This window comes from Triturus cristatus, chromosome 1_1 (genome assembly GCF_964204655.1).
Source record: "Triturus cristatus chromosome 1_1, aTriCri1.1, whole genome shotgun sequence".
In the NCBI taxonomy this organism is placed as follows: domain Eukaryota; kingdom Metazoa; phylum Chordata; class Amphibia; order Caudata; family Salamandridae; genus Triturus; species Triturus cristatus.
Window position 1 is genome coordinate 1,000,767,435 of NC_140579.1, and position 24,664 is coordinate 1,000,792,098.

Consider the following 24,664-nt stretch of genomic DNA (forward strand, 5'->3'; position numbering starts at 1 on the left):
TCTCATTTGTGAGATATTGATTTGTGCTGAATGCTAGCCATCACACTTCAAGAAAACAAGCTGCCCCTTTCCCACGAATGCAAGTCTTACAGAACCAGACTACCACAAATTAAATCTCTGACAACAATTCCTTTGTGCACACAGACTCATGGTGTGATTCTAGGCAGAAAACTATATTTGATTGGCAATTTCAAAGCACATTTACTACTGTGGTTTTGCAAGTGATAATTACTGTAACAGCCTGACACATTTTCCTTATAGTTTAGAGAGGCAGAAAAGAGCACATGTCCTAACAGCTACTTGAGACTATGAGCATGTGTAACCTGGGTGAGTGATTAGACTACAGCAAAGAAAATGAGCCTTAGTGATATTGATTGTGTTAGCATTGCTCACTGCTATCTGAAATACCACACAGTGCTGAATAATAAGCATGAGAGTGCATGAGAAGCAGCTGGCTGTGTGCTAAGAGCGTACTTCTGGAGACTGTGTATTGGCAGGTGCAAGAGAGATCTGAATGGACGCTTGCACAACTGCATGAAGACTGCACAGATGTATGTAAGAGTACATGTGGGGTAAGGGTTAATTGGAGTTTTGAACATGTAGGATCTACCTCACCCATGGCAGGAGTGGAAGGAAAATCTACCCTGTTGTTTTCAAATATGTTAGCATTTGCCTCTCATTTGTGAGATATTGATTTGTGCTGAATGTTAGCCATCACAGGTCAAGAAAACAAGCTGCCCCTTTCCTACGAATGCAAGTCTTACAGAACCAGACCACCACAAATTAAATCTCTGACAACAATTCCTTTGTGCACACAGACTCATGGTGTGATTCTAGGCAGAAAACGATATTTGATTGGCAATTTCAAAGCACATTTACTACTGTGGTTTTGCAAGTGATAATTACTGTAACAGCCTGACAAATTTTCCTTATAGATCAGAGAGGCAGAAAAGAGCAAATGTCCTAACAGCTACTTGAGAGCATGAGCATGTGTAACCTGGGTGAGTGATTAGAGTACAGTAAAGGAAATGTGCCTTAGTGATATTGATTGTGTTAGCGTTACTCACTGCTATCTGAAATACCACACAGTGCTGAATACTTAGCATGGGAGTGCAGGAGAAGCACCCGCCTGTGTGCTAAGAGCGTGCTTCTGGAGACTGTGTATTGTCAGGTGCAAGAGAGATCTGCATGGACGCTTGCACAACTGCATGAAGATTGCACAGATGTATGTAAGAGTACATGTGGGGTAAGGGTTAATTGGAGTTTTGAACATGTAGGACCTACCTCACCCATTGCAGGAGTGAAACGACAATCTACCCTGTTTTTTTCAAATGTGTTAGCATTTGCCTCTCATTTGTGAGATATTGATTTGTGCTGAATGCTAGCCATCACACTTCAAGAAAACAAGCTGCCCCTTTCCTATGAATGCAAGTCTTACAGAACCAGACCACCACTAATTACATCTCTGACAACAATTCCTTTGTGCACACAGACTCATGGTGTGATTCTAGGCAGAAAACAATATTTGATTGGCAATTACTACTGTGGTGTTGCAAGTGATAATTACTGTAACAGCCTGACACATTTTCCTTATAGTTTAGAGGGCCAGAAAAGAGCACATGTCCTAACAGCTACTTGAGAGCATGAGCATGTGTAACCTGGGTGAGTGATTAGACTACAGTAAAGGAAATGAGCCTTAGTGATATTGATTGTGTTAGCATTACTCACTGCTTTCTGAAATACCACACAGTGCTGAATACTTAGCATGGCAGTGCAGGAGAAGCACCTGCCTGTGTGCTAAGAGCGTGCTTCTGGAGACTGTGTATTGTCAGGTGCAAGAGAGATCTGCATGGACGCTTGCACAACTGCATGAAGACTGCAGATATGTATGTAAGATCACCTGTGGTAAGGGTTAATTGGAGTTTTGAACATGTAGGAACTACCTCACCCATTGCAGGAGTGTAAGGAAAATCTACCCTGTTATTTTCAAATGTGTTAGCATTTGCCTCTCATTTGTGAGATATTGATTTGTGCTGAATGCTAGCCATCACAGTTCAAGAAAACAAGCTGCCCCTTTCCTACGAATGCAAGTCTTACAGAACCAGACCAACACAAATTAAATCTCTGTCAACAATTCCTTTGTGCACACAGACTCATGGTGTGATTCTAGGCAGAAAATGATATTTGATTGCCAATTTCAAAGCACATTTACTACTGTGGTTTTGCAAGTGATAATTACTGTAACAGCCTGACACCTTTTCATTATAGTTTAGAGAGGCAGAAAAGAGCACATGTCCTAACAGCTACTTGAGAGCATGAGCAAGTGGAACCTGGGTGAGTGATTAGACTAGAGCAAAGGTAATGAGCCTTGGTGATGTCGATTGTGTTAGCGTTACTCACTGCTATCTGAAATACCACACAGTGCTGAATACTTAGCATGGGAGTGCAGGAGAAGCACCTGCCTGTGTGCAAAGAGCGTGCTTCTGGAGACTGTGTATTGTCAGGTGAAAGAGAGATCTGCATGGACGCTTGCACAACTGCATGAAGACTGCACAGATGTATGTAAGAGCACATGTGGGGTAAGGGTTCATTGGAGTTTTGAACATGTAGGATCTACCTCATCCATTGCAGGAGTTTGAGGAAAATCTACCCTGTTGTTTTCAAATGTGTTAGCATTTGCCTCTCATTTGTGAGATATTGATTTGTGCTGATTGCTAGCCATCACACTTCAAGAAAACAAGCTGCCCCTTTCCTACGAATGCAAGTCTTACAGAACCAGACCACCACGAATTAAATCTCTGGCAACTATTCCTTTGTACACACAGACTCACGGTGTGATTCTAGGCAGAAAACGATATTTGATTGGCAATTTCAAAGCACATTTACTACTGTCGTTTTGCAAGTGATAATTACTGTAACAGCCTGACACATTTTCCTTATAGTTTAGAGAGGCAGAAAAGAGCACATGTCCTACCAGCTACTTGAGAGCATGAGCATGTGTAACCTGGGTGAGTGATTACACTAGAGCAAAGGAAATGAGCCTTGGTGATGTTGATTGTGTTAGCGTTACTCACTGCTATCTGAAATACCACACAGTGCTGAATACTTAGCATGGGAGTGCAGGAGAAGCACCTGCCTGTGTGCTAAGAGCGTGCTTCTGGAGACTGTGTATTGTCAGGTGCAAGAGAGATCTGCATGGACGCTTGCACAACTGCATGAAGACTGCACAGATGTATGTAAGAGTACATGTGGGGTAAGGGTTAATTGGAGTTTTGAACATGTAGGATCTACCTCACCCATTGCAAGAGTGTAAGGAAAATCTACCCTGTTGTTTTCAAATGTGTTAGCATTTGCCTCTCATTTGTGAGATGTTGATTTGTGCTGAATGCTAGCCATCACACTTCAAGAAAACAAGCTGCCCCTTTCCTACGAATGCAAGTCTTACAGAACCAGACCACCACGAATTAAATCTCTGACAACAATTCCTTTGTGCACACAGACTCATGGTGTGATTCTAGGCAGAAAACGATATTTGATTGGCAATTTCAAAGCACATTTACTACTGTGGTTTTGCAAGTGATAATTACTTTAACAGCCTGACACATGTTCCTTATAGTTTAGAGAGGCAGAAAAGAGCACATGTCCTAACAGCTACTTGAGAGGATGAGCATGTGTAACCTGGGTGAGTGATTAGACTACAGCAAAGGAAATGAGCCTTAGTGATATTGATTGTGTTAGCGATACTCACTGCTGTCTGAAATACCACACAGTGCTGAATACTTAGCATGGGAGTGAAGGAGGAGCACCTGCCTGTGTGCTAAGAGCGTGCTTCTGGAGACTGTGTATTGTCAGGTGCAAGAGAGATCTGCATGGACGCTTGCACAACTGCATGAAGACTGCAGAGATGTATGTAAGATCACCTGTGGTATGGGTTAATTGGAGTTTTGAACATGTAGGAACTACCTCACCCATTGCAGGAGTGTAAGGAAAATCTACCCTGTTGTTTTCAAATGTGTTAGCATTTGCCTCTCATTTGTGAGATATTGATTTGTGCTGAATGCTAGCCATCACAGTTCAAGAAAACAAGCTGCCCTTTTCCTACGAATGCATGTCTTACAGAACCAGACCAATACGAATTAAATCTCTGACCACAATTCCTTTGTGCACACAGACTCATGTGTGATTCTAGGCAGAAAACGATATTTGATTGCCAATTTCAAAGCACATTTACTACTGTGGTTTTGCAAGTGATAATTACTGTAACAGCCTGACACCTTTTCCTTATAGTTTAGAGTGGAAGAAAAGAGCACATGTCCTAACAGCTACTTGAGAGCATGAGCATGTCTAACCTGGGTGAGTGATTAGACTAGAGCAAAGGAAATGAGCCTAGGTGATGTTGATTGTGTTAGTGTTACTCACTGCTATCTGAAACACCACACAGTGCTGAATACTTAGCATGGGAGTGCAGGAGAAGCACCTGCCTGTGTGCTAAGAGCGTGCTTCTGGAGACTGTGTATTGTCAGGTGCAAGAGAGATCTGCATGGACCCTTGCACAACTGCATTAAGACTGCACAGATGTATGTAAGAGTACATGTGGGGTAAGGGTTAATTGGAGTTTTGAACATGTAGGATCTACCTCACCCATTGCAGGAGTGTAAGGAAAATCTACCCTGTTGTTTTCAAATGTGTTAGCATTTGCCTCTCATTTGTGAGATATTGACTTGTGCTGAATGCTAGCCATCACAGTTCAAGAAAACAAGCTGCCCCTTTCCTACGAATGCAAGTCTTACAGAACCAGACCAACACGAATTAAATCTCTGACAACAATTCCTTTGTGCACACAGACTCATGGTGTGATTCTAGGCAGAAAACGATATTTGATTGCCAATTTCAAAGCACATTTACTACTGTGGGTTTGCAAGTGATAATTACTGTAACAGCCTGACACCTTTTCCTTATAGTTTAGAGAGGCAGAAAAGAGCACATGTCTTAACAGCTACTTGAGAGCATGAGCATGTGGAACCTGGGTGAGTGATTAGACTAGAGCAAAGGAAATGAGCCTTGGTGATGTTGATTGTGTTAGCGTTACTCACTGCTATCTGAAATACCACACAGAGCTGAATACTTAGCATGGGAGTACAGGAGAAGCACCTGCCTGTGTGCTAAGAGCGTGCTTCTGGAGACTGTGTATTGTCAGGTGCAAGAGAGATATGCATGGACGCTTGCACAACTGCATGAAGATTGCACAGATGTATGTAAGAGTACATGTGGGGTAAGGGTTAATTGGAGTTCTGAACATGTAGGATCTACCTCACCCATTGCAGGAGTGTAAGGAAAATCTACCCTGTTGTTTTCAAATGTGTTAGCATTTGCCTCTCATTTGTGAGATATTGATTTGTGCTGAATGCTAGCCATCACACTTCAAGACAACAAGCTGCCCCTTTCCCACGAATGCAAGTCTTACAGAACCAGACCACCACAAATTAAATCTCTGACAACAATTCCTTTGTGCACACAGACTCATGGTGTGATTCTAGGCAGAAAACGAGATTTGATTGGCAATTTCAAAGCACATTTACTACTGTGGTTTTGCAAGTGATAATTACTGTAACAGCCTGACACATTTTCCTTATAGTTTAGAGAGGCAGAAAAGAGCACATGTCCTAACAGCTACTTGAGAGCATGAGCATGTGTAACCTGGGTGAGTGATTAGACTAGAGCAAAGGAAATGAGCCTTGGGGATGTTGATTGTGTTAGCGTTACTCACTGCTATCTGAAATACCACACAGTGCTGAATACTTAGCATGGGCGTGCAGGAGAAGCACCTGCCTGTGTGCTAAGAGCGTGCTTCTGGAGACTGTGTATTGTCAGGTGCAAGAGAGATCTGCATGGACGCTTGCACAACTGCAAGAAGACTGCACAGATGTATGTAAGAGGAAAAGTAGGTCGCACACCGCTCGTCACACCAGCAAGTTGCCCCAAAGGACTGTGGGAAATGTAGTGGCGACGGCGGGTACGCCTATGCCACAAAATGTAAATAGAACAGTATGTGTATGCGTTAGCCATCCCTGGACACGTGTTTCGAGGTAGTTGCCTCTCGTCAGCAGGGAGCAGGTCAGTGTAAAGGGGTGCCGCGTGGACTGCCAAATGTAATTAAAAGCAGGTCAAGTACCTCTCCTGGCGCGCAGGTGCAGACTCAAGGCTCGTCAGCCCGTTGACTTAAGGAAGCCGTTTAAATTGAGGAAAAGTAGGTCGCACACCGCTCGTCACACCAGCAAGTTGCCCCAAAGGACTGTGGGAAATGTAGTGGCGACGGCGGGTACGCCTATGCCACAAAATGTAAATAGAACAGTATGTGTATGCGTTAGCCATCCCTGGACACGTGTTTCGAGGTAGTTGCCTCTCGTCAGCAGGGAGCAGGTCAGTGTAAAGGGGTGCCGCGTGGACTGCCAAATGTAATTAAAAGCAGGTCAAGTACCTCTCCTGGCGCGCAGGTGCAGACTCAAGGCTCGTCAGCCCGTTGACTTAAGGAAGCCGTTTAAATTGAGGAAAAGTAGGTCGCACACCGCTCGTCACACCAGCAAGTTGCCCCAAAGGACTGTGGGAAATGTAGTGGCGACGGCGGGTACGCCTATGCCACAAAATGTAAATAGAACAGTATGTGTATGCGTTAGCCATCCCTGGACACGTGTTTCGAGGTAGTTGCCTCTCGTCAGCAGGGAGCAGGTCAGTGTAAAGGGGTGCCGCGTGGACTGCCAAATGTAATTAAAAGCAGGTCAAGTACCTCTCCTGGCGCGCAGGTGCAGACTCAAGGCTCGTCAGCCCGTTGACTTAAGGAAGCCGTTTAAATTGAGGAAAAGTAGGTCGCACACCGCTCGTCACACCAGCAAGTTGCCCCAAAGGACTGTGGGAAATGTAGTGGCGACGGCGGGTACGCCTATGCCACAAAATGTAAATAGAACAGTATGTGTATGCGTTAGCCATCCCTGGACACGTGTTTCGAGGTAGTTGCCTCTCGTCAGCAGGGAGCAGGTCAGTGTAAAGGGGTGCCGCGTGGACTGCCAAATGTAATTAAAAGCAGGTCAAGTACCTCTCCTGGCGCGCAGGTGCAGACTCAAGGCTCGTCAGCCCGTTGACTTAAGGAAGCCGTTTAAATTGAGGAAAAGTAGGTCGCACACCGCTCGTCACACCAGCAAGTTGCCCCAAAGGACTGTGGGAAATGTAGTGGCGACGGCGGGTACGCCTATGCCACAAAATGTAAATAGAACAGTATGTGTATGCGTTAGCCATCCCTGGACACGTGTTTCGAGGTAGTTGCCTCTCGTCAGCAGGGAGCAGGTCAGTGTAAAGGGGTGCCGCGTGGACTGCCAAATGTAATTAAAAGCAGGTCAAGTACCTCTCCTGGCGCGCAGGTGCAGACTCAAGGCTCGTCAGCCCGTTGACTTAAGGAAGCCGTTTAAATTGAGGAAAAGTAGGTCGCACACCGCTCGTCACACCAGCAAGTTGCCCCAAAGGACTGTGGGAAATGTAGTGGCGACGGCGGGTACGCCTATGCCACAAAATGTAAATAGAACAGTATGTGTATGCGTTAGCCATCCCTGGACACGTGTTTCGAGGTAGTTGCCTCTCGTCAGCAGGGAGCAGGTCAGTGTAAAGGGGTGCCGCGTGGACTGCCAAATGTAATTAAAAGCAGGTCAAGTACCTCTCCTGGCGCGCAGGTGCAGACTCAAGGCTCGTCAGCCCGTTGACTTAAGGAAGCCGTTTAAATTGAGGAAAAGTAGGTCGCACACCGCTCGTCACACCAGCAAGTTGCCCCAAAGGACTGTGGGAAATGTAGTGGCGACGGCGGGTACGCCTATGCCACAAAATGTAAATAGAACAGTATGTGTATGCGTTAGCCATCCCTGGACACGTGTTTCGAGGTAGTTGCCTCTCGTCAGCAGGGAGCAGGTCAGTGTAAAGGGGTGCCGCGTGGACTGCCAAATGTAATTAAAAGCAGGTCAAGTACCTCTCCTGGCGCGCAGGTGCAGACTCAAGGCTCGTCAGCCCGTTGACTTAAGGAAGCCGTTTAAATTGAGGAAAAGTAGGTCGCACACCGCTCGTCACACCAGCAAGTTGCCCCAAAGGACTGTGGGAAATGTAGTGGCGACGGCGGGTACGCCTATGCCACAAAATGTAAATAGAACAGTATGTGTATGCGTTAGCCATCCCTGGACACGTGTTTCGAGGTAGTTGCCTCTCGTCAGCAGGGAGCAGGTCAGTGTAAAGGGGTGCCGCGTGGACTGCCAAATGTAATTAAAAGCAGGTCAAGTACCTCTCCTGGCGCGCAGGTGCAGACTCAAGGCTCGTCAGCCCGTTGACTTAAGGAAGCCGTTTAAATTGAGGAAAAGTAGGTCGCACACCGCTCGTCACACCAGCAAGTTGCCCCAAAGGACTGTGGGAAATGTAGTGGCGACGGCGGGTACGCCTATGCCACAAAATGTAAATAGAACAGTATGTGTATGCGTTAGCCATCCCTGGACACGTGTTTCGAGGTAGTTGCCTCTCGTCAGCAGGGAGCAGGTCAGTGTAAAGGGGTGCCGCGTGGACTGCCAAATGTAATTAAAAGCAGGTCAAGTACCTCTCCTGGCGCGCAGGTGCAGACTCAAGGCTCGTCAGCCCGTTGACTTAAGGAAGCCGTTTAAATTGAGGAAAAGTAGGTCGCACACCGCTCGTCACACCAGCAAGTTGCCCCAAAGGACTGTGGGAAATGTAGTGGCGACGGCGGGTACGCCTATGCCACAAAATGTAAATAGAACAGTATGTGTATGCGTTAGCCATCCCTGGACACGTGTTTCGAGGTAGTTGCCTCTCGTCAGCAGGGAGCAGGTCAGTGTAAAGGGGTGCCGCGTGGACTGCCAAATGTAATTAAAAGCAGGTCAAGTACCTCTCCTGGCGCGCAGGTGCAGACTCAAGGCTCGTCAGCCCGTTGACTTAAGGAAGCCGTTTAAATTGAGGAAAAGTAGGTCGCACACCGCTCGTCACACCAGCAAGTTGCCCCAAAGGACTGTGGGAAATGTAGTGGCGACGGCGGGTACGCCTATGCCACAAAATGTAAATAGAACAGTATGTGTATGCGTTAGCCATCCCTGGACACGTGTTTCGAGGTAGTTGCCTCTCGTCAGCAGGGAGCAGGTCAGTGTAAAGGGGTGCCGCGTGGACTGCCAAATGTAATTAAAAGCAGGTCAAGTACCTCTCCTGGCGCGCAGGTGCAGACTCAAGGCTCGTCAGCCCGTTGACTTAAGGAAGCCGTTTAAATTGAGGAAAAGTAGGTCGCACACCGCTCGTCACACCAGCAAGTTGCCCCAAAGGACTGTGGGAAATGTAGTGGCGACGGCGGGTACGCCTATGCCACAAAATGTAAATAGAACAGTATGTGTATGCGTTAGCCATCCCTGGACACGTGTTTCGAGGTAGTTGCCTCTCGTCAGCAGGGAGCAGGTCAGTGTAAAGGGGTGCCGCGTGGACTGCCAAATGTAATTAAAAGCAGGTCAAGTACCTCTCCTGGCGCGCAGGTGCAGACTCAAGGCTCGTCAGCCCGTTGACTTAAGGAAGCCGTTTAAATTGAGGAAAAGTAGGTCGCACACCGCTCGTCACACCAGCAAGTTGCCCCAAAGGACTGTGGGAAATGTAGTGGCGACGGCGGGTACGCCTATGCCACAAAATGTAAATAGAACAGTATGTGTATGCGTTAGCCATCCCTGGACACGTGTTTCGAGGTAGTTGCCTCTCGTCAGCAGGGAGCAGGTCAGTGTAAAGGGGTGCCGCGTGGACTGCCAAATGTAATTAAAAGCAGGTCAAGTACCTCTCCTGGCGCGCAGGTGCAGACTCAAGGCTCGTCAGCCCGTTGACTTAAGGAAGCCGTTTAAATTGAGGAAAAGTAGGTCGCACACCGCTCGTCACACCAGCAAGTTGCCCCAAAGGACTGTGGGAAATGTAGTGGCGACGGCGGGTACGCCTATGCCACAAAATGTAAATAGAACAGTATGTGTATGCGTTAGCCATCCCTGGACACGTGTTTCGAGGTAGTTGCCTCTCGTCAGCAGGGAGCAGGTCAGTGTAAAGGGGTGCCGCGTGGACTGCCAAATGTAATTAAAAGCAGGTCAAGTACCTCTCCTGGCGCGCAGGTGCAGACTCAAGGCTCGTCAGCCCGTTGACTTAAGGAAGCCGTTTAAATTGAGGAAAAGTAGGTCGCACACCGCTCGTCACACCAGCAAGTTGCCCCAAAGGACTGTGGGAAATGTAGTGGCGACGGCGGGTACGCCTATGCCACAAAATGTAAATAGAACAGTATGTGTATGCGTTAGCCATCCCTGGACACGTGTTTCGAGGTAGTTGCCTCTCGTCAGCAGGGAGCAGGTCAGTGTAAAGGGGTGCCGCGTGGACTGCCAAATGTAATTAAAAGCAGGTCAAGTACCTCTCCTGGCGCGCAGGTGCAGACTCAAGGCTCGTCAGCCCGTTGACTTAAGGAAGCCGTTTAAATTGAGGAAAAGTAGGTCGCACACCGCTCGTCACACCAGCAAGTTGCCCCAAAGGACTGTGGGAAATGTAGTGGCGACGGCGGGTACGCCTATGCCACAAAATGTAAATAGAACAGTATGTGTATGCGTTAGCCATCCCTGGACACGTGTTTCGAGGTAGTTGCCTCTCGTCAGCAGGGAGCAGGTCAGTGTAAAGGGGTGCCGCGTGGACTGCCAAATGTAATTAAAAGCAGGTCAAGTACCTCTCCTGGCGCGCAGGTGCAGACTCAAGGCTCGTCAGCCCGTTGACTTAAGGAAGCCGTTTAAATTGAGGAAAAGTAGGTCGCACACCGCTCGTCACACCAGCAAGTTGCCCCAAAGGACTGTGGGAAATGTAGTGGCGACGGCGGGTACGCCTATGCCACAAAATGTAAATAGAACAGTATGTGTATGCGTTAGCCATCCCTGGACACGTGTTTCGAGGTAGTTGCCTCTCGTCAGCAGGGAGCAGGTCAGTGTAAAGGGGTGCCGCGTGGACTGCCAAATGTAATTAAAAGCAGGTCAAGTACCTCTCCTGGCGCGCAGGTGCAGACTCAAGGCTCGTCAGCCCGTTGACTTAAGGAAGCCGTTTAAATTGAGGAAAAGTAGGTCGCACACCGCTCGTCACACCAGCAAGTTGCCCCAAAGGACTGTGGGAAATGTAGTGGCGACGGCGGGTACGCCTATGCCACAAAATGTAAATAGAACAGTATGTGTATGCGTTAGCCATCCCTGGACACGTGTTTCGAGGTAGTTGCCTCTCGTCAGCAGGGAGCAGGTCAGTGTAAAGGGGTGCCGCGTGGACTGCCAAATGTAATTAAAAGCAGGTCAAGTACCTCTCCTGGCGCGCAGGTGCAGACTCAAGGCTCGTCAGCCCGTTGACTTAAGGAAGCCGTTTAAATTGAGGAAAAGTAGGTCGCACACCGCTCGTCACACCAGCAAGTTGCCCCAAAGGACTGTGGGAAATGTAGTGGCGACGGCGGGTACGCCTATGCCACAAAATGTAAATAGAACAGTATGTGTATGCGTTAGCCATCCCTGGACACGTGTTTCGAGGTAGTTGCCTCTCGTCAGTTGGGAGCAGGTCAGTGTAAAGGGGTGCCGCGTGGACTGCCAAATGTAATTAAAAGCAGGTCAAGTACCTCTCCTGGCGCGCAGGTGCAGACTCAAGGCTCGTCAGCCCGTTGACTTAAGGAAGCCGTTTAAATTGAGGAAAAGTAGGTCGCACACCGCTCGTCACACCAGCAAGTTGCCCCAAAGGACTGTGGGAAATGTAGTGGCGACGGCGGGTACGCCTATGCCACAAAATGTAAATAGAACAGTATGTGTATGCGTTAGCCATCCCTGGACACGTGTTTCGAGGTAGTTGCCTCTCGTCAGCAGGGAGCAGGTCAGTGTAAAGGGGTGCCGCGTGGACTGCCAAATGTAATTAAAAGCAGGTCAAGTACCTCTCCTGGCGCGCAGGTGCAGACTCAAGGCTCGTCAGCCCGTTGACTTAAGGAAGCCGTTTAAATTGAGGAAAAGTAGGTCGCACACCGCTCGTCACACCAGCAAGTTGCCCCAAAGGACTGTGGGAAATGTAGTGGCGACGGCGGGTACGCCTATGCCACAAAATGTAAATAGAACAGTATGTGTATGCGTTAGCCATCCCTGGACACGTGTTTCGAGGTAGTTGCCTCTCGTCAGCAGGGAGCAGGTCAGTGTAAAGGGGTGCCGCGTGGACTGCCAAATGTAATTAAAAGCAGGTCAAGTACCTCTCCTGGCGCGCAGGTGCAGACTCAAGGCTCGTCAGCCCGTTGACTTAAGGAAGCCGTTTAAATTGAGGAAAAGTAGGTCGCACACCGCTCGTCACACCAGCAAGTTGCCCCAAAGGACTGTGGGAAATGTAGTGGCGACGGCGGGTACGCCTATGCCACAAAATGTAAATAGAACAGTATGTGTATGCGTTAGCCATCCCTGGACACGTGTTTCGAGGTAGTTGCCTCTCATCAGCAGGGAGCAGGTCAGTGTAAAGGGGTGCCGCGTGGACTGCCAAATGTAATTAAAAGCAGGTCAAGTACCTCTCCTGGCGCGCAGGTGCAGACTCAAGGCTCGTCAGCCCGTTGACTTAAGGAAGCCGTTTAAATTGAGGAAAAGTAGGTCGCACACCGCTCGTCACACCAGCAAGTTGCCCCAAAGGACTGTGGGAAATGTAGTGGCGACGGCGGGTACGCCTATGCCACAAAATGTAAATAGAACAGTATGTGTATGCGTTAGCCATCCCTGGACACGTGTTTCGAGGTAGTTGCCTCTCGTCAGCAGGGAGCAGGTCAGTGTAAAGGGGTGCCGCGTGGACTGCCAAATGTAATTAAAAGCAGGTCAAGTACCTCTCCTGGCGCGCAGGTGCAGACTCAAGGCTCGTCAGCCCGTTGACTTAAGGAAGCCGTTTAAATTGAGGAAAAGTAGGTCGCACACCGCTCGTCACACCAGCAAGTTGCCCCAAAGGACTGTGGGAAATGTAGTGGCGACGGCGGGTACGCCTATGCCACAAAATGTAAATAGAACAGTATGTGTATGCGTTAGCCATCCCTGGACACGTGTTTCGAGGTAGTTGCCTCTCGTCAGCAGGGAGCAGGTCAGTGTAAAGGGGTGCCGCGTGGACTGCCAAATGTAATTAAAAGCAGGTCAAGTACCTCTCCTGGCGCGCAGGTGCAGACTCAAGGCTCGTCAGCCCGTTGACTTAAGGAAGCCGTTTAAATTGAGGAAAAGTAGGTCGCACACCGCTCGTCACACCAGCAAGTTGCCCCAAAGGACTGTGGGAAATGTAGTGGCGACGGCGGGTACGCCTATGCCACAAAATGTAAATAGAACAGTATGTGTATGCGTTAGCCATCCCTGGACACGTGTTTCGAGGTAGTTGCCTCTCGTCAGCAGGGAGCAGGTCAGTGTAAAGGGGTGCCGCGTGGACTGCCAAATGTAATTAAAAGCAGGTCAAGTACCTCTCCTGGCGCGCAGGTGCAGACTCAAGGCTCGTCAGCCCGTTGACTTAAGGAAGCCGTTTAAATTGAGGAAAAGTAGGTCGCACACCGCTCGTCACACCAGCAAGTTGCCCCAAAGGACTGTGGGAAATGTAGTGGCGACGGCGGGTACGCCTATGCCACAAAATGTAAATAGAACAGTATGTGTATGCGTTAGCCATCCCTGGACACGTGTTTCGAGGTAGTTGCCTCTCGTCAGCAGGGAGCAGGTCAGTGTAAAGGGGTGCCGCGTGGACTGCCAAATGTAATTAAAAGCAGGTCAAGTACCTCTCCTGGCGCGCAGGTGCAGACTCAAGGCTCGTCAGCCCGTTGACTTAAGGAAGCCGTTTAAATTGAGGAAAAGTAGGTCGCACACCGCTCGTCACACCAGCAAGTTGCCCCAAAGGACTGTGGGAAATGTAGTGGCGACGGCGGGTACGCCTATGCCACAAAATGTAAATAGAACAGTATGTGTATGCGTTAGCCATCCCTGGACACGTGTTTCGAGGTAGTTGCCTCTCGTCAGCAGGGAGCAGGTCAGTGTAAAGGGGTGCCGCGTGGACTGCCAAATGTAATTAAAAGCAGGTCAAGTACCTCTCCTGGCGCGCAGGTGCAGACTCAAGGCTCGTCAGCCCGTTGACTTAAGGAAGCCGTTTAAATTGAGGAAAAGTAGGTCGCACACCGCTCGTCACACCAGCAAGTTGCCCCAAAGGACTGTGGGAAATGTAGTGGCGACGGCGGGTACGCCTATGCCACAAAATGTAAATAGAACAGTATGTGTATGCGTTAGCCATCCCTGGACACGTGTTTCGAGGTAGTTGCCTCTCGTCAGCAGGGAGCAGGTCAGTGTAAAGGGGTGCCGCGTGGACTGCCAAATGTAATTAAAAGCAGGTCAAGTACCTCTCCTGGCGCGCAGGTGCAGACTCAAGGCTCGTCAGCCCGTTGACTTAAGGAAGCCGTTTAAATTGAGGAAAAGTAGGTCGCACACCGCTCGTCACACCAGCAAGTTGCCCCAAAGGACTGTGGGAAATGTAGTGGCGACGGCGGGTACGCCTATGCCACAAAATGTAAATAGAACAGTATGTGTATGCGTTAGCCATCCCTGGACACGTGTTTCGAGGTAGTTGCCTCTCGTCAGCAGGGAGCAGGTCAGTGTAAAGGGGTGCCGCGTGGACTGCCAAATGTAATTAAAAGCAGGTCAAGTACCTCTCCTGGCGCGCAGGTGCAGACTCAAGGCTCGTCAGCCCGTTGACTTAAGGAAGCCGTTTAAATTGAGGAAAAGTAGGTCGCACACCGCTCGTCACACCAGCAAGTTGCCCCAAAGGACTGTGGGAAATGTAGTGGCGACGGCGGGTACGCCTATGCCACAAAATGTAAATAGAACAGTATGTGTATGCGTTAGCCATCCCTGGACACGTGTTTCGAGGTAGTTGCCTCTCGTCAGCAGGGAGCAGGTCAGTGTAAAGGGGTGCCGCGTGGACTGCCAAATGTAATTAAAAGCAGGTCAAGTACCTCTCCTGGCGCGCAGGTGCAGACTCAAGGCTCGTCAGCCCGTTGACTTAAGGAAGCCGTTTAAATTGAGGAAAAGTAGGTCGCACACCGCTCGTCACACCAGCAAGTTGCCCCAAAGGACTGTGGGAAATGTAGTGGCGACGGCGGGTACGCCTATGCCACAAAATGTAAATAGAACAGTATGTGTATGCGTTAGCCATCCCTGGACACGTGTTTCGAGGTAGTTGCCTCTCGTCAGCAGGGAGCAGGTCAGTGTAAAGGGGTGCCGCGTGGACTGCCAAATGTAATTAAAAGCAGGTCAAGTACCTCTCCTGGCGCGCAGGTGCAGACTCAAGGCTCGTCAGCCCGTTGACTTAAGGAAGCCGTTTAAATTGAGGAAAAGTAGGTCGCACACCGCTCGTCACACCAGCAAGTTGCCCCAAAGGACTGTGGGAAATGTAGTGGCGACGGCGGGTACGCCTATGCCACAAAATGTAAATAGAACAGTATGTGTATGCGTTAGCCATCCCTGGACACGTGTTTCGAGGTAGTTGCCTCTCGTCAGCAGGGAGCAGGTCAGTGTAAAGGGGTGCCGCGTGGACTGCCAAATGTAATTAAAAGCAGGTCAAGTACCTCTCCTGGCGCGCAGGTGCAGACTCAAGGCTCGTCAGCCCGTTGACTTAAGGAAGCCGTTTAAATTGAGGAAAAGTAGGTCGCACACCGCTCGTCACACCAGCAAGTTGCCCCAAAGGACTGTGGGAAATGTAGTGGCGACGGCGGGTACGCCTATGCCACAAAATGTAAATAGAACAGTATGTGTATGCGTTAGCCATCCCTGGACACGTGTTTCGAGGTAGTTGCCTCTCGTCAGCAGGGAGCAGGTCAGTGTAAAGGGGTGCCGCGTGGACTGCCAAATGTAATTAAAAGCAGGTCAAGTACCTCTCCTGGCGCGCAGGTGCAGACTCAAGGCTCGTCAGCCCGTTGACTTAAGGAAGCCGTTTAAATTGAGGAAAAGTAGGTCGCACACCGCTCGTCACACCAGCAAGTTGCCCCAAAGGACTGTGGGAAATGTAGTGGCGACGGCGGGTACGCCTATGCCACAAAATGTAAATAGAACAGTATGTGTATGCGTTAGCCATCCCTGGACACGTGTTTCGAGGTAGTTGCCTCTCGTCAGCAGGGAGCAGGTCAGTGTAAAGGGGTGCCGCGTGGACTGCCAAATGTAATTAAAAGCAGGTCAAGTACCTCTCCTGGCGCGCAGGTGCAGACTCAAGGCTCGTCAGCCCGTTGACTTAAGGAAGCCGTTTAAATTGAGGAAAAGTAGGTCGCACACCGCTCGTCACACCAGCAAGTTGCCCCAAAGGACTGTGGGAAATGTAGTGGCGACGGCGGGTACGCCTATGCCACAAAATGTAAATAGAACAGTATGTGTATGCGTTAGCCATCCCTGGACACGTGTTTCGAGGTAGTTGCCTCTCGTCAGCAGGGAGCAGGTCAGTGTAAAGGGGTGCCGCGTGGACTGCCAAATGTAATTAAAAGCAGGTCAAGTACCTCTCCTGGCGCGCAGGTGCAGACTCAAGGCTCGTCAGCCCGTTGACTTAAGGAAGCCGTTTAAATTGAGGAAAAGTAGGTCGCACACCGCTCGTCACACCAGCAAGTTGCCCCAAAGGACTGTGGGAAATGTAGTGGCGACGGCGTGTACGCCTATGCCACAAAATGTAAATAGAACAGTATGTGTATGCGTTAGCCATCCCTGGACACGTGTTTCGAGGTAGTTGCCTCTCGTCAGCAGGGAGCAGGTCAGTGTAAAGGGGTGCCGCGTGGACTGCCAAATGTAATTAAAAGCAGGTCAAGTACCTCTCCTGGCGCGCAGGTGCAGACTCAAGGCTCGTCAGCCCGTTGACTTAAGGAAGCCGTTTAAATTGAGGAAAAGTAGGTCGCACACATCTGGTTTAACTTTATATTCAGGCTCCCTTGAGCCGGTGGAGTCGGCGGACTCATGGTTACGCACCTGCGCGCTACGAGAGGTACTAGACCTGATAACGATTTTAGCAGCTTACACAGCAACCCCACACATTTTCCTACTCCCTGCTGACGAGAGGCAACTACCTCGAAACACGTGTCCAGGGATGGCACACGCCACGCATACTTGCATTCACACTCGAGCATAGGTGTATCCGCCGACGCTGACCTTCAGGGACCATTTTCATTGGGGGAACACGCCTGGTAGGTGTAGCAGTGTGCGACCAATCTGGTTTAACTTTATATTCAGGCTCCCTTGAGCCGGTGGAGTCGACGGACTCATGGTTACGCACCTGCGCGCTACGAGAGGTACTAGACCTGATAACGATTTTAGCAGCTTACACAGCAACCCCACACATTTTCCTACTCCCTGCTGACGAGAGGCAACTACCTCGAAACACGTGTCCAGGGATGGCACACGCCACGCATACTTGCATTCACACTCGAGCATAGGTGTATCCGCCGACGCTGACCTTCAGGGACCATTTTCATTGGGGGAACACGCCTGGTAGGTGTAGCAGTGTGCGACCAATCTGGTTTAACTTTATATTCAGGCTCCCTTGAGCCGGTGGAGTCGACGGACTCATGGTTACGCACCTGCGCGCTACGAGAGGTACTAGACCTGATAACGATTTTAGCAGCTTACACAGCAACCCCACACATTTTCCTACTCCCTGCTGACGAGAGGCAACTACCTCGAAACACGTGTCCAGGGATGGCACACGCCACGCATACTTGCATTCACACTCGAGCATAGGTGTATCCGCCGACGCTGACCTTCAGGGACCATTTTCATTGGGGGAACACGCCTGGTAGGTGTAGCAGTGTGCGACCAATCTGGTTTAACTTTATATTCAGGCTCCCTTGAGCCGGTGGAGTCGACGGACTCATGGTTACGCACCTGCGCGCTACGAGAGGTACTAGACCTGATAACGATTTTAGCAGCTTACACAGCAACCCCACACATTTTCCTACTCCCTGCTGACGAGAGGCAACTACCTCGAAACACGTGTCCAGGGATGGCACACGCCACGCATACTTGCATTCACACTCGAGCATAGGTGTATCCGCCGACGCTGACCTTCAGGGACCATTTTCATTGGGGGAACACGCCTGGTAGGTGTAGCAGTGTGCGACCAATCTGGTTTAACTTTATATTCAGGCTCCCTTGAGCCGGTGGAGTCGACGGACTCATGGTTACGCACCTGCGCGCTACGAGAGGTACTAGACCTGATAACGATTTTAGCAGCTTACACAGCAACCCCACACATTTTCCTACTCCCTGCTGACGAGAGGCAACTACCTCGAAACACGTGTCCAGGGATGGCACACGCCACGCATACTTGCATTCACACTCGAGCATAGGTGTATCCGCCGACGCTGACCTTCAGGGACCATTTTCATTGGGGGAACACGCCTGGTAGGTGTAGCAGTGTGCGACCAATCTGGTTTAACTTTATATTCAGGCTCCCTTGAGCCGGTGGAGTCGACGGACTCATGGTTACGCACCTGCGCGCTACGAGAGGTACTAGACCTGATAACGATTTTAGCAGCTTACACAGCAACCCCACACATTTTCCTACTCCCTGCTGACGAGAGGCAACTACCTCGAAACACGTGTCCAGGGATGGCACACGCCACGCATACTTGCATTCACACTCGAGCATAGGTGTATCCGCCGACGCTGACCTTCAGGGACCATTTTCATTGGGGGAACACGCCTGGTAGGTGTAGCAGTGTGCGACCAATCTGGTTTAACTTTATATTCAGGCTCCCTTGAGCCGGTGGAGTCGACGGACTCATGGTTACGCACCTGCGCGCTACGAGAGGTACTAGACCTGATAACGATTTTAGCAGCTTACATAGCAACCCCACACATTTTCCTACTCCCTGCTGACGAGAGGCAACTACCTCGAAACACGTGTCCAGGGATGGCACACGCCACGCATACTTGCATTCACACTCGAGCATAGGTGTATCCGCCGACGCTGACCTTCAGGGACCATTTTCATTGGGGGAACACGCCTGGTAGGTGTAGCAGTGTGTGACCAATCTGGTTTAACTTTATATTCAGGCTCCCTTGAGCCGGTGGAGTCGACGGACTCATGGTTACGCACCTGCGCGCTACGAGAGGTACTAGACCTGATAACGATTTTAGCAGCTTACACAGCAACCCCACACATTTTCCTACTCCCTGCTGACGAGAGGCAACTACCTCGAAACACGTGTCCAGGGATGGCACACGCCACGCATACTTGCATTCACACTCGAGCATAGGTGTATCCGCCGACGCTGACCTTCAGGGACCATTTTCGTTGGGGGAACACGCCTGGTAGGTGTAGCAGTGTGCGACCAATCTGGTTTAACTTTATATTCAGGCTCCCTTGAGCCGGTGGAGTCGACGGACTCATGGTTACGCACCTGCGCGCTACGAGAGGTACTAGACCTGATAACGATTTTAGCAGCTTACACAGCAACCCCACACATTTTCCTACTCCCTGCTGACGAGAGGCAACTACCTCGAAACACGTGTCCAGGGATGGCACACGCCACGCATACTTGCATTCACACTCGAGCATAGGTGTATCCGCCGACGCTGACCTTCAGGGACCATTTTCATTGGGGGAACACGCCTGGTAGGTGTAGCAGTGTGCGACCAATCTGGTTTAACTTTATATTCAGGCTCCCTTGAGCCGGTGGAGTCGACGGACTCATGGTTACGCACCTGCGCGCTACGAGAGGTACTAGACCTGATAACGATTTTAGCAGCTTACACAGCAACCCCACACATTTTCCTACTCCCTGCTGACGAGAGGCAACTACCTCGAAACACGTGTCCAGGGATGGCACACGCCACGCATACTTGCATTCACACTCGAGCATAGGTGTATCCGCCGACGCTGACCTTCAGGGACCATTTTCATTGGGGGAACACGCCTGGTAGGTGTAGCAGTGTGCGACCAATCTGGTTTAACTTTATATTCAGGCTCCCTTGAGCCGGTGGAGTCGACGGACTCATGGTTACGCACCTGCGCGCTACGAGAGGTACTAGACCTGATAACGATTTTAGCAGCTTACACAGCAACCCCACACATTTTCCTACTCCCTGCTGACGAGAGGCAACTACCTCGAAACACGTGTCCAGGGATGGCACACGCCACGCATACTTGCATTCACACTCGAGCATAGGTGTATCCGCCGACGCTGACCTTCAGGGACCATTTTCATTGGGGGAACACGCCTGGTAGGTGTAGCAGTGTGCGACCAATCTGGTTTAACTTTATATTCAGGCTCCCTTGAGCCGGTGGAGTCGACGGACTCATGGTTACGCACCTGCGCGCTACGAGAGGTACTAGACCTGATAACGATTTTAGCAGCTTACACAGCAACCCCACACATTTTCCTACTCCCTGCTGACGAGAGGCAACTACCTCGAAACACGTGTCCAGGGATGGCACACGCCACGCATACTTGCATTCACACTCGAGCATAGGTGTATCCGCCGACGCTGACCTTCAGGGACCATTTTCATTGGGGGAACACGCCTGGTAGGTGTAGCAGTGTGCGACCAATCTGGTTTAACTTTAGATGTATGTAAGAGTACATGTGGGGTAAGGGTTAATTGGAGTTTTGAACATGTAGGATCTACCTCACCCATTGCAGGAGTGTAAGGAAAATCTACCCTGTTGTTTTCAAATGTGTTAGCATTTGCCTCTCATTTGTGAGATATTGATTTGTGCTGAATGCTAGCCATCACATTTCAAGAAAACAAGCTGCCCCTTTCCCACAAATGCAAGTCTTACAGAACCAGACTACCACAAATTAAATCTCTGACAACAATTCCTTTGTGCACACAGACTCATGGTGTGATTCTAGGCAGAAAACTATATTTGATTGGCAATTTCAAAGCACATTTACTACTGTGGTTTTGCAAGTGATAATTACTGTAACAGCCTGACACATTTTCCTTATAGTTTAGAGAGGCAGAAAAGAGCACATGTCCTACCAGCTACTTGAGACTATGAGCATGTGTAACCTGGGTGAGTGATTAGACTACAGCAAAGAAAATGAGCCTTAGTGATATTGATTGTGTTAGCATTGCTCACTGCTATCTGAAATACCACACAGTGCTGAATAATAAGCATGAGAGTGCAGGAGAAGCAGCTGGCTGTGTGCTAAGAGCGTACTTCTGGAGACTGTGTATTGGCAGGTGCAAGAGAGATCTGAATGGACGCTTGCACTACTGCATGAAGACTGCACAGATGTATGTAAGAGTACATGTGGGGTAAGGGTTAATTGGAGTTTTGAACATGTAGGATCTACCTCACCCATGGCAGGAGTGGAAGGAAAATCTACCCTGTTGTTTTCAAATATGTTAGCATTTGCCTCTCATTTGTGAGATATTGATTTGTGCTGAATGTTAGCCATCACAGGTCAAGAAAACAAGCTGCCCCTTTCCTACGAATGCAAGTCTTACAGAACCAGACCACCACAAATTAAATCTCTGACAACAATTCCTTTGTGCACACAGACTCATGGTGTGATTCTAGGCAGAAAACGATATTTGATTGGCAATTTCAAAGCACATTTACTACTGTGGTTTTGCAAGTGATAATTACTGTAACAGCCTGACAAATTTTCCTTATAGATCAGAGAGGCAGAAAAGAGCAAATGTCCTAACAGCTACTTGAGAGCATGAGCATGTGTAACCTGGGTGAGTGATTAGAGTACAGTAAAGGAAATGTGCCTTAGTGATATTGATTGTGTTAGCGTTACTCACTGCTATCTGAAATACCACACAGTGCTGAATACTTAGCATGGGAGTGCAGGAGAAGCACCCGCCTGTGTGCTAAGAGCGTGCTTCTGGAGACTGTGTATTGTCAGGTGCAAGAGAGATCTGCATGGACGCTTGCACAACTGCATGAAGATTGCACAGATGTATGTAAGAGTACATGTGGGGTAAGGGTTAATTGGAGTTTTGAACATGTAGGACCTACCTCACCCATTGCAGGAGTGAAACGACAATCTACCCTGTTTTTTTCAAATGTGTTAGCATTTGCCTCTCATTTGTGAGATATTGATTTGTGCTGAATGCTAGCCATCACACTTCAAGAAAACAAGCTGCCCCTTTCCTATGAATGCAAGTCTTACAGAACCAGACCACCACTAATTACATCTCTGACAACAATTCCTTTGTGCACACAGACTCATGGTGTGATTCTAGGCAGAAAACAATATTTGATTGGCAATTACTACTGTGGTGTTGCAAGTGATAATTACTGTAACAGCCTGACACATTTTCCTTATAGTTTAGAGGGCCAGAAAAGAGCACATGTCCTAACAGCTACTTGAGAGCATGAGCATGTGTAACCTGGGTGAGTGATTAGACTACAGTAAAGGAAATGAGCCTTAGTGATATTGATTGTGTTAGCATTACTCACTGCTTTCTGAAATACCACACAGTGCTGAATACTTAGCATGGCAGTGCAGGAGAAGCACCTGCCTGTGTGCTAAGAGCGTGCTTCTGGAGACTGTGTATTGTCAGGTGCAAGAGAGATCTGCATGGACGCTTGCACAACTGCATGAAGACTGCAGATATGTATGTAAGATCACCTGTGGTAAGGGTTAATTGGAGTTTTGAACATGTAGGAACTACCTCACCCATTGCAGGAGTGTAAGGAAAATCTACCCTGTTATTTTCAAATGTGTTAGCATTTGCCTCTCATTTGTGAGATATTGATTTGTGCTGAATGCTAGCCATCACGCTTCAAGAAAACAAGCTGCCCCTTTCCTACGAATGCAAGTCTTACAGAACCAGACCAACACAAATTAAATCTCTGTCAACAATTCCTTTGTGCACACAGACTCATGGTGTGATTCTAGGCAGAAAATGATATTTGATTGCCAATTTCAAAGCACATTTACTACTGTGGTTTTGCAAGTGATAATTACTGTAACAGCCTGACACCTTTTCATTATAGTTTAGAGAGGCAGAAAAGAGCACATGTCCTAACAGCTACTTGAGAGCATGAGCAAGTGGAACCTGGGTGAGTGATTAGACTAGAGCAAAGGAAATGAGCCTTGGTGATGTTGATTGTGTTAACGTTACTCACTGCTATCTGAAATACCACACAGTGCTGAATACTTAGCATGGGCGTGCAGGAGAAGCACCTGCCTGTGTGCTAAGAGCGTGCTTCTGGAGACTGTGTATTGTCAGGTGCAAGAGAGATCTGCATGGACGCATGCACAACTGCATGAAGTCTGCACAGATGTATGTAAGAGTACATGTGGGGTAAGGGTTAATTGGAGTTTTGAACATGGAGGATCTACCTCACCCATTACAGGAGTGTAAGGAAAATCTACCCTGTTGTTTTCAAATGTGTTAGCATTTGCCTCTCATTTGTGAGATATTGATTCGTGCTGAATACTAGCCATCACACTTCAAGAAAACAAGCTGCCCCTTTCCTACGACTGCAAGTCTTACAGAACCAGACCACCACGAATTAAATCTCTGACAACAATTCCTTTGTGCACACAGACTCATGGTGTGATTCTAGGCAGAAAACGATATTTGATTGGCAATTTCAAAGCACATTTACTACTATGGTTTTGCAAGTGATAATTACTGTAACAGCCTGACACATTTTCCTTATAGTTTAGAGAGGCAGAAAAGAGCACATGTCCTAACAGCTACTTGAGAGCATGAGCATGTGTAACCTGGGTGAGTGATTAGACTAGAGCACAGGAAATGAGCCTTGGTGATGTTGATTGTGTTAGCGTTACTCACTGCTATCTGAAATACCACACAGTGCTGAATACTTAGCATGGGCGTGCAGGAGATGCACCTGCCTGTGTGCTAAGAGCGTGCTTCTGGAGACTGTGTATTGTCAGGTGCAAGAGAGATCTGCATGGACGCTTGCACAACTGCATGAAGACTGCAGAGATGTATGTAAGATCACCTGTGGTAAGGGTTAATTGGAGTTTTGAACATGTAGGAACTACCTCACCCATTGCAGGAGTGTAAGGAAAATCTACCCTGTTGTTTTCAAATGTGTTAGCATTTGCCTCTACTTTGTGAGATATTGATTTGTGCTGAATGCTAGCCATCACACTTCAAGAAAACAAGCTGCCCCTTTCCTACGAATGCAAGTCTTACAGAACCAGACCACCACGAATTAAATCTCTGACAACAATTCCTTAGTGCACACAGACTCATGGTGTTATTCTAGGCAGAAAACGATATTTGATTGGCAATTTCAAAGCACATTTACTACTGTCGTTTTGCAAGTGATAATTACTGTAACAGCCTGACACATTTTCCTTAAAGTTTAGAGAGGCAGAAAAGAGCACATGTCCTAACAGCTACTTGAGAGCATGAGCAAGTGGAACCTGGGTGAGTGATTAGACTAGAGCAAAGGTAATGAGCCTTGGTGATGTCGATTGTGTTAGCGTTACTCACTGCTATCTGAAATACCACACAGTGCTGAATACTTAGCATGGGTGTGCAGGAGATGCACCTGCCTGTGTGCTAAGAGCGTGCTTCTGGAGACTGTGTATTGTCAGGTGCAAGAGAGATCTGCATGGACGCTTGCACAACTGCATGAAGACTGCACAGAT